Below are 12,457 nucleotides of genomic sequence, written 5' to 3' on the forward strand. Positions count from 1 at the left end.
CAGTTTTACTCTCTTTTTATACACAAAACCCTTGCAAATGTTGCAAAAGTATATTGGACGTGCAGGCGAACCGTAGCTGAATGACAAACACGACAACTAATTCGTATTTGTTTGTGTAATGTTTAAACAGAGAGTTTTGTTTTATTCCGTCCTAACATAAAACGTCTAATCTAGGGCATGGATATATAGCAGGGTAACTGCGGACTGGGTTCGTATTGGTGGGTGCTTGGAAATAATTTTAGAACCCGGTACACGGCTAGAACATCAATACCATCTTACAGTTGGGTCGTTTTACGCCAGCCTTGTCGCCTGCTGCCTGTCGAAATGAATAAGTTACTTGTTTCTCTTCGATGTGCTTTTTCATAAATGATGACCTCAACCTGACGGCATTTCTTTTATTTTGAAGAATAGACCGGTATTGACAATCGGGTACCCGGGTTTAAAATTCTACTCATCCATGTCCTAGTCTAATCGCTTTAAACTTATTTTGAATTCTACCACCAAGAGATATTTTCGGAGACAAGATTACTCCAATGACCAAACTTCAGGGAATGATACTAGTTAGTCCATTTAAATAGACGCCATTAAGCCTTTTTTTATAACGGAATTCCGTTAGGGCCATCGCCTGTGAATGTGTTGATATGATAGTTCGATGATGAAAACGCGACATCACAAAAATACAATAACGAAATCGCGACAGTACGATGATGATAACGCGACAGTATGATAAAAAAAAATCGCGATATTACGACAGTACTATAATGCGATATAATATCGTGTTTTCACCATCGTACTGTCGCGTTTTCACCATCGTTATATCGTGATATCACGTTTCCGTATTCGTAGTTTCGTACAATATGAAGAGAATACCGCGACATACGATAAAAATAGTGCGAAGGAACAATGATGATAAAGCGACAGTTCGATAATGATAACGCAATATTACGATGATGATAACGCGACAGCACGATACTACGACAACACAAACGCGATATTATACGATAGTCCGATGGTGAAAACGCGACATTGAAAACACCATGTACATGGTTTTATCATTATCGTTGTTTCGTGATTTTGCGTTTTTATCATCGTACTATCTAGTAGCATGTTATTATTTAATGTTCTAACCTGAATAATATTGTTCTTCTTTGTGACTTTAACTCCAGAAGTGATTGTTTAGTGGTCTAGTATGGTGTTATATCATCAGTGCGGGTCATATCATCAGTGCGGGTCATATATTTGATAGTGAAACTGCTGCTTTTATTAACATAAGTAACTTAAGAGTATTAGACTTTTCCCTTGGCTGGCATTCTAAAGATGTATTTATATACGTACACTTATGGTATTAGGCGTACATAAACGTGTAAATCTTTTGACCAGCATTTTTTTTTCAAATGTGTGCTGTGGCTCTGATGCTAATATTTGTAAACTTACATGTTAAAATAAAAGTTAAGTTGACCATGCAATTTTATCTTTGGAACTATTTTCCTTTTTTGTGTACGCACATTTGATCCATTAATGGATGCACATTGTGCATTTGAGTTATGCATGCAGATTGGGTCGGAAATTGATGCACATGATATCTCAATCGTTGCCATTGTTCAATGCAGATGGCAATACTTGTCAGAGGCATTCATGGCATTCTTACAAAATTAACAATCTAAACACAAATTTAAGTAAATTTTAAAAAAATGTAGAAGACACTTCAATAAAAAAATCAATCTATAAGAGATTATAGAATAAATGTTGTGAAAAACTAAGATCAACTGATACTTGACATTATTGTTTATATAATGAAGTGGACGGAAGGATGTTATAAATAAGGTGTCAAAGAAAGCTTTCTATGGGCATTATATAGCAAGCACAATAAGGATGATCATTGGGACAATGATGACTCTGATACTGTTGATATCTGTTGTGTGAACAATTTTAACAATTCGCTTTACTTGCTAATAACAGAGTCTGCCGGAAATTGAGTGCAATACTGAAACTTAAGAATAATAAAGCTTGCTCTAATGTATTGAACGCCAAATCTACATAAACTCAAATATTTGAAGAGCTCTTTAAATAATAAGAGTATGGTCAACATTGTTCCAGATTATATTTTTGTATGTTTCTATCTCAAAACATAAATAACAAGAAGTCAAATATGTTCCGGGTTTTTCAAGTCAGAAGGGAAAACGTCAACTTTTTGCTTCAATACCTTGGTTTACCACGTTTATGCATTTAACGGCCACTACATGCAGCTACATTTCAATATCAGTAAAATTTACTTGCAGGTTCTAAGCAGAATATATAATTTTCTAAGTTTGAACATATATGAATTAGCAGAAAATTATTTTCCGTTTGAATGTAGCGTAATATCCGCTAGGTGGCGGATTATAGAAGGTTTCGTGCACGAGGAACTAGTTGTAACTGAGCTTCAGCTTCTGGTAGTCGACGTGTTTACTTCAATAATTTTCTTTTAAATAAGAAATTTTGTGTTGAAAGTTACAAATTGATCGGTAGAAATGCGTGTTTGTTATGAATATAGGTTATTAAATATGAATGAGAGGCGAGCGAAAGCGAAAAGCAAAAACTGATAAAAATGTATATCCTAATCAAATATATTATACATGGTTATGTAAATAAATGTTTATTTAATTTTCAAAGTAGGTTCTCAGTTATAAATGAAGTGGTTTACATCGTATAACATGAAACTCTGTCTCAATATTAAAAAATGGCGATAAAATTCAGTGCTTCGCTATTTCGAGTTTCATTGCCACAGCAATTTAAACATGGATATATTGTAGACATCATTCCTTTAGAAACGTGCATGCTATTCGAAGGCAAAACAGAACAAATATTGTATTTGTGCAATATTAATCTAACTTAATATCACAATAAGCATTTGCAGTCTAGTAAGAGTAATTCATCATTAGAGTGTGATGTTTTAAATATTGGGCCAGATCTAAATTTGAACCACTTAAAGCCCATGATAAAATTGTTGTGACTTTGACATGAATGGAAAAAGGAAAATGTTAATGTCACAGAGAACATTTAATAAAACGTTGACACTATGGATTGAATCGTGGGACAATATAATTGAAACAGTATTAAACAGATCTGCAAATGTGTTACCAGTTTTAAGAGAGCGAGAAAAATCGGCCCCTTATCAAATCGGCCTACTACCAAATCGGCCGTGAGACATTTCGGCCCTGCAATTTCGGCCCCATAAAAATATTTACTCATTTCGGCTCTGCATATATGCATTCCTGCATTGACTGGAGACATTTTGGCCTCTTAATTTAATTTAAGTTTTTGAATATAATAAAAACAGGAGAAATGTCCAAATTTTATTTCACTATGGGTTATGATAAGGTTTGTAATTCAACACAACATACCTATATTCATGACAATATTTATAAAATATCAGAAGAAACTAAAGGTCATATATTAAAAATATATATATACATAAACACCAGGCAATTACATAATACAGCATAATTATTCTAATTCTCGTGTCTTTGGTCCGGTATGGTGTCTTTGGAGGAAAAAAAGGACATTGACTTAAGTAGGGCCTTTTTGGTATTTCATTCCAAACGTGCAAACTGTAATATTGAAATCCTTGAGATAATTTATTCTAGGCAACATATTGCAAATAATGTCCTTTTTAAACTAATCTAAGGGTATAGTATTCATCATTTGAAAATGTTAAAATATCTGACATGTATGTTGGTACCATATCATGTATATATAATGGTTTTATATACAAGTACGGCAGTATGATAGTTACATCTATCTGTTATTGTTAACCATTTTAACTCGTGCAACAGTCCACAAGATGAAGATCGCTTTGGTCTTTTTAGTATTATTCTTGCCACTCTTCTTTGTAGAATATTTTTTATCTACATTTGAACCATTGCCTTTGCCCCAAATATAACAACAGTAATCAAATAACGGAAGTATATAGAGTTTAGAGTTTATTTCAGAATACAATAGGCAATACGCCCATGCGTACACAATCAATAAAATACGTTAATGTTTATAACATAGTCGATGGTCACTCAATCTTCCAATCATACAGTTAAAAAATGGTTTAACAATCACAGTTCCATAGAGCAACATAAACACAGCGAAAGGAATAAATAAATATTATCCGTAATAACTATAGTAGGCATTTCTCAACTCGAAAGCTTTGAAAACAAACATAGATAATTTTCTATTTACATTAGTATTTTGAGAGGTGAATAATTCTATAAATTTAAGCATTTTAGGTCTTGCATAATAATATTTATCTATGTAAGCTTTTCTTATATCAGTATACAATTTACATTCAAGAACAAAATGATATTCATCTTCCAGTGAATCACATAAATGACATTTTCTTTCCGAATAAGGTATAGCAGCAGGTTTATGCCATCTACCAGCCTCTACCTGTAATCTGTGTGCAGACATCCTTATATATGAGTTATAGAATACATATTTCATCTCATCGGTTAGATAATATATTCTTTTTAATAGTGAAACTTTTGAATTTACTATTTTACAGACAAATTCTGTCTGTGATCTGTCCGTGAATGCCACTTGAGATTATTATCAATATAAATACCAAGTTATGTAGTACATTTTTGGCATATATTTATACATTTTCTAATGAAGTTCTGTTTGTTATAAGATGCAAGTCGGATGCTCGTTTCGTTTTAAATGATGTTCCAATGACCATGCAATGAAAATATTCGCAATTGCCGGAAGGCTGTTCATTGAACGTCATTTTACTATAAACCGGGAATGAAGAGTATACTTTGTGTTATAACACTGGTGTTATCTCTAACCAGTGGACGACATCGTCAACAATACGGTTGTGCACGTGTAGTGCCCGCTCTCTGTAGACCGGAAGTAGCGCCGTACGGATGCCATCCGGTACCGCGCGAAAAGGACGTCATCGATTTGAAAACGTTCGGAAACACTGTGAGTCGGCTTTACCTTCGTGGTTTATGTTCATATTATTTATATTGAGGATTTGAAAATCCTTGTTTCCTTCAATTCTGCTTTTGCATATACTTGTGAAATGTCATTGGAGTATTAAACGGAAACGGAACACATCTGACTGCTGCAGATAAATGGGAAGGTGAATTCAGTCATCTGGAGGATAGACGGTATTGGCTTCCTTCAGGAGAGAATCCTGCCGACGTTCGCGGCCAGGAGCGGCTACGAGATCACGGAGCAAAACACCACCAGAATTGGTTTCAAATTCAGGTCCCTGAAGCATAGTGTATTTTTCTCAAGAAATAATATTTTCCAAGCTTGCGATTCTGCAAGTAATTATATTGTAAGATTCGTAAGTACGTTAAAAACATATAACTATATCATATGACGGTTAATTTTGTCTTTGAAAAACGTTGTTCATTGTATTTATAACTCGTCATAATCTATTTACTGTTCCAACATTTGGTTTAGACCAGACAGTGTACCGAATTCGCCGTGCGTCTTGGTCCAGGCAACGAACGACATTCCGGACGGGACACTGGCCAGCAGCGACCGCGCTATTATGGACTTCGGTACGATGTTTATAGAGTAAAGTACAACTACACTCCCGTATATTTAGGTAGGAATGATGCCTTAAGATTCAATTAGGAATTAAGAGTTAGATCTCTGGGTCGGTATGGAGTCTTTAGATTAAAGTACGACTACACCCTCATAGGGCTTGCCTCAGAGTTAAGTATGCTTATTATACTCTCGTGTCTTTGGTCCGGTACGGTTTCTTCGGAGGACATAGACTTTCATAAAATTGGGCCCGTTTTATGTTCTAAGAGTAAAATAGGATATAGAAGTTCATAAATTCGTATTCAGAGTAAATCAAGACTTGCACTTTGGGCGTTTTTTATACCAAACTTGTTTCAGTTTTGATTTCAAGGGTTTCCGTGGTTTGGGACCTGTCCGGGAAGTTTTGATTGAAGTAGCAAATGCATGGTTTTGTGTAGTTTCAACAACATGGTGGAGCTTCTGCATGTAGCCATTATTTCTGAATTTCTTCAAAACAATGATACCGCAGATGGTCGTTTGCCTGTTTTATGAACAAACAAACAGAACAGAACAGACAGTTTATTCGACTTATACAAGAGTACATCGTCGTAATACATATAGTTACATATATAAACATGTCAAAGTGAACTAGTTTTCGGATGGAACGATCAGACAACTGCCTCCAGAGGAAGTTTGGGTTTTTGATAACCACCCCTAGTTTTTATATAGTATATTTGAACTATGTTGTTTGTGCTGTAGTTTAATGTTTCTGGTTTGTGATTGTTTGCTTTTGTGTTCTTTGTCTTCGGCGTTGACCCTGTGCCATTAAACGGGGTTTACTCTTTCGATTATTGTCGATTTTTTTCTGTAGTTTTTCATATCAAATTTGTAAAACAAACAAAGCCATTAAACTGGTTTTTATTTTTATACTCTAACTCCCAAATAAGATATACCACAATAAATACAATTGTTTAATTCACCGATAAGGATGAATGAACTTCAAAAACAATGGTTCGTTTGAAGTATGCCGTGTTAAATTTGAAAGAAAGGCTCAGAATGTATTTCTACATTATAAGACGATAGGTAATCACTGCATATATTTAAGGACCCACCAGTCATTCAATATGTACGTTTTCAGCTATCAAATGCACGGTTAAAACTTGTTATAAGTAATGAATATTTTCCATAAATGCATATATTAATTATTTGGTAAGTAGTTAAAGGTTTATTACTCAAATTTTATGCTTATACACATGTGTTTAAATTTATTTTAAATTCGATTATCCTTTAAAACAACTACACACCAAAACGCCCTTTGGGTACATCAAAGGCTAGCTAACTAAACAATTTCCAATTGCCTGACGACTTGTCACATATCATATATATATATATATATATATACAAATGAGGAGACACGTCCTAGGAAATACACCTTGAAAAATCGCAGAGTAAATGTAAATATATGTATGTTTATACATTTTTGATCAACCGGTTTGATCAATTATTAATCATTATTTCAAGTAAATAATTGTTTTGGGTTTACCTATTCTCATAATTATTATATGCCTACGCTTATAAGGAAACATGTTTTGATAACTTTGCATATAGACTAAATATCAAAATGTAATAAAACAGCTGTCATATATTTGATGTAAGTTGAGATATTTTCGTCAATGCCGGTGGTTCCATGATACAATGGTTCGGATATACAGTACCTGCTGTTGACCGAGTTTTAGTAGGCCACAGGTTTGGTCGAGATTTTAATTAAGGTGGATCGATATTGGGTTTTTTTGTGGTTGAAATGCATTTTTGCCCTTTATTATCTTTATTTTTTGACACATTGATTGACACCTTACTGCATCAGCATGCTGGCATGATGTGAATACATTGTGCATGGCATATACGGCCCGGATATTGCGCTTTTTGCGCTTTCTGCTATTAAATTCACGGTAACAATCTACTAATTAGTTATTAATAGTTTCCACAAATGCATTATTTAGTAAGTAGATAAAAGTTAATTAGTCAAAATTGATGCTTGGTATACATGTGCATGTATTGTTTTTGAATAAGAGTGTCACTTTAAGCACTTGAAGTACATGAAAACATTACATTCAGCATTTCTTACGAGAATCTTGATTTTTAAAAGTCCTTAATGTGTCTTTTTCAAGCTGTTCAACATACAATCCATTTAGCTCAATGGCGAACCAGTTTGATTATCAAAGTTCTATATCATTTAGACAATTAAGATTTATACTTAGTAATCCATAGCAGGTATATTCAGAATAAGGACGAACGGGTATATTATATAAACTTATTTCACCCGCAGACATTCTGCTGGACCCCCCTCTCGGCCTCTCCCCCTCCCGCCTCTGGATCGTGTCCGATTTCCCGGACCAATACATCTTTGAGTTCGGCTGTCGGAACAGAACAAACATCATCGATGGTGTATGCTATGATCGCTGGTTCCTGGACATCATCTTCACCGAGGGGAAATCCGACAACCCACCCATGCATAAAATAGTCAAAGAAATGGGACAAAAGTTTGGACTCAAATTTGACGACCCGAGGAACACATTCATGTCAATAGGATATGGTATACTAGTATACGCCGGTCTTATGTTATATATTTGCCTAAAAATCTCGAATTAAATATTAATTGTTATTTCAAAAATAACAGTATGTTTACAATGGTTGCATTTTGAACAATTTAGTGGCGTCACTCAACATTTTGGCCACAATTACATTTTCTGTGGATAAACATGTAATATACTAATGTAAATATTATCTTTGCTTTTCAGAATGCCCTGGGGACATATTGTCGTAGTGAGACCATTTCGTCTAGATTACACCTGAAATGTTTGAAATAGTAAAATCTGGACTTTGTGTTGCCCTCTACCGGTTTTTTTTCAAGCAGAAATTAATTTTTTTTATATGTATTGTCATTTGTCCATATAATCACCATTTTTGTATGATTATACATTAACCAGCCACCTATTATCAACAATTGCGAGTTGGCCAATGCCGATCATATACTTAAAATATATCCAAGGGCTACTCGACATAGACTGCAAACATTAAATAATGTTGATTAATTTCATTAAAAAATGGATAAATTTCATACAAGTAACATAAGAAAACAACAAGCCCAGCTACCATTTCACACCACTACCTGACCATGTTTGTTCGTCATAACAGACCACTTTACCAATTGGTCATTGGCCAAGAAAGGCAACCACAACGTGTCCTTTCGTCCATTACTTTGTACATTATGGCCTCCAGTTCAAAGCTGACTAGTGACCGTGGACATGCTTGTCTCGAGTGATCGCGGACATGTTTGTCTCGAGTGATCGCGGACATGACTGTTGTTTCGAGCTATCGTGGGCATGCTTGTCTCGAGTGTTCATGGACAGAACTGTTTGTCTCGAGTGATCGCGGACATGGCTGTTGTTTCGAGTGATCGTGGGCATGCTTGTCTCGAGTGTTCATGGACAGAACTGTTTGTCTCGAGTGATCGCGGACATGGCTGTTGTTTCGAGTGATCGTGTGTATGTTTGTCTCGAGTGTTCATGGACAGAACAATAATCTCGAGGGATCGCGGACAGAACAGTTTATCTCAAGGGATCGCGGACTGAACTGTTTATCTCGAGGGATCGCGGACAGAACAGTTTATCTCAAAGGATCGCGGACTAAACTGTTGATCTCGAGGGATCGCGGACTGAACTGTTTATCTCGAGAAATCGCGGACAGAACAGTTTATCTCGAGGCATCGCGGACAGAACTGTTTATCTCGAGGGATCTCGGACTGAACTGTTTATCTCGAGGGATCGCGGACAGAACAGTTTATCTCGAGGGATCGCGGACTGAACAGTTTATCTCGAGTGATCGCGGATAGAACAGTTTATCTCGAGGTATCGCGGACTGAACTGTTTATCTCGAGGGATCGCGGACTGAACAGTTTATCTCGAGGGATCGCGGACTGAACTGTTTATCTTGAGGTATCGCGGACTGAACAGTTTATCTCGAGGGATCGCGGACTGAACAGTTCAACTCGAGTGATCGCGGACTGAACTGTTTATCTCGAGTGATCGCGGACTGAACTGTTTATCTCGAGGGATCGCGGACTGAATTGTTCATATCGAGGGATCGCGGAAAAAACAGTTTATCTCGAGTGGTCGCGGACTGAACTGTTCGTCTCGAGTGATTGCATACAGAACTGTTTGTCTCGAGTGTTCATGGACAAAACTGTTTTTCTCCCAGTTTCATACATTAGAGTATATTCTTCAGTCTGTATTTTTCCATCAAGGCTTACTTGTTAATCTAGTGTCAGTAGTAAGGAGGATGTTTCTAATTCTCAGTTTATTAGTTTACATAGATCGAGTGTGCTGAATGCAAGAAGAATAGTTTCATAAAGTATATTTCAGTCAGTCATTTTTTCCACCTTACTTGTGAAACTAGCTTGAACAAATCTAATTTATTTAGTTAAGATATAACACGAGTAAATTTAAAGATTTAGTATTTTTCCTTATTTTTCCTAAGGCTTTTTGTATCGGAGTTACGGATATTTGTTAATTGATGTGAAGATCATGTAACTATATATCCACAACATAATTGAATAGAGTCAGTACAAACGTACTTAAACTATATTATAACCTACATGTACAGGCAATGAAATGGCCTATCGGGCCTCAATAAGTATTACGATTAATTATGAATATTTGCATTTTTATAACTTGGCCATACAGGCATAACGATATCATTTAATAGTGTATTTAATAGCCTGCTGAAAACACCTTAATCTAATTCAGCTAGTCTGAGAATATATTATATAAATCTTAATGACTCGCTTTGCTCGACTCAAATTTAGAGATTTTACGTTATAAGTTCTTACTATAACTTAGTCTCCGCTAATGTGATCGTCTGGCTGAAGATCAAAATTTCATTAAGCATATTATTACCAGCCGGTATTATTACCGGCACCGTTCCATTTAAGAACGAAAACAACAACCAAAATTCCATTTAGGAACTAAAACAACAGCCTGATTTATTTTTAGCTATACATTGGTTCTATAAGGTGAGTTAGAGCTGGTGGTGCGTTCTGGCTTGTGTAGAGGCATTCAGTAGGGATTTCCATTTCAACACTAAGAAAGATAGCATCCAAACAATAAGTCGGCGCCGGGCTGCGCCCGGTCTACCAACTTTATCAATAAGGAAACCAAAACACACACACACAACAATAGTATGTCTTATTTGCTTACATCTTCAGGGCATTTTTACAACTGAAAAAAATAATTTTTAATAATACATAACAATTTGCAATATGTGATGTTCTTGACTTCTGCACATAGTTGCTGTATATACTTTTCTCCCTCCTCAGATAAGTAGATCCAATAATTTAACCATGCTAGATATTCTTATCTTGTCCACGGGCGAAGATAAAATGCCCGTATGGAACTCCTTTTTTAATGGTCACAACATTGTAATTACCTCCCTTGTTGAAGACTGTCGTCAGTAGCATCAAGGAAATCTTGTCTTATGGTAATATTTAGAACGCTAATTAATTATTTCTCGCTTCAAATGTCACCATAAAACAGTTTTCAAGCACCATTCAAGAAATAATGCTTCATTCTCCTTAGAACTATTTAAAAAGACCGATTTGACTATTAACATTAACTGGATCATTGCGCGCATATTCACGACAACCACGTGCTATCGCATATCCATACGCAATTATTTTCACTAAGCACAAAAGAGTTCCAGCAAAAAAATACATTTTTACTTAATTTTGTTTAACTGAGGTGGGAGAAAAGGCATCTACCATAGCCGCTCGTGTAAGATAGGTTCATCCCGACCCTCGCGCAGGGTGTTTTGCGGAAACTCGGTAAACCTCGTTTCCGCAAAACACCCTACGCTCGGTTCGGAATGAACCTATCTTACACTCTCGGCCATGGGAGATACTTATAATCCGATGGATATACATATCATAGGATTATTTCTGGTGAGTTGGTTAATTTCAGTGCCGTAGCTACACTGAGAGCTGCCTCGGTGTTTTTGTGGGGCATATAACAATTTCTATAGCTGTAAAATTAACTCTTTTCGACTTTCTTCATTTGCCTCAATGTACACAAACCATTGACAAAAGGTACTCTAGAATGCAGGAAATCGCTTCTTGCCAAAAGAATTTCTGGCATGCCCCCGGACCCCCATAGACTGTTCTGCCTCGGTGTTTTTTTTTAAGTCTGGCTACGGCACTGAATTTTGTATCTGAAAACACTTCATCCCGCACGTACACTCTTGAATCTGGAAACTTGAACCTATAAAACCTATTGTCCAATGAGGCTGTGCTTTTATCCCCGACAAAGGTTATTGTGTGCTCGAATTACACCATATCGAACACAGTCAACACATCATGAAACGTGACGACCTTGACCGGACTGCGCCATGGCAAACAGCTTGCAAACATGCTGACAACAAATACACGAGGCCTAAAATGTTTTTTCGGTTTCATTTTACTAAAAATAGGGTAGGTAGGTCGGAATATTTTATTATTAGCCAATTGATTTCTTTGTATTTTTTCTGTTGCCAGAAACTATTAGTTAAAAGGTCTAGAACATCGATACATTCAGTATTAGAATCACTGAAATTTGTTAAAAGCCGATATCACTTCTTTTCAACTTAGTATTGATTAAAATCAAACAAATTAAAAAAAACTCAAGGCAATATAAACGTCTAGGAACGTGGCCAAAAAATAGGGAAGGTCGAGAAATCGTAAACTAACTTGTTTTTACGTCTGACTTAACTCATTTTTCAATGTCATTGTTTTTGAAAGATCTTTATACTGGTAAATTGATTCAAATTTCATTGATATGCATGTACACTTGTATTTTACTGTAGAACAATTAGAAAACAATATAATTATTGTTCAGTTAGATTATGGCCATTTTGGAACCGGCTG

Source organism: Mya arenaria, chromosome 6 (assembly GCF_026914265.1).
Source record: "Mya arenaria isolate MELC-2E11 chromosome 6, ASM2691426v1".
In the NCBI taxonomy this organism is placed as follows: Eukaryota; Metazoa; Mollusca; class Bivalvia; order Myida; family Myidae; genus Mya; species Mya arenaria.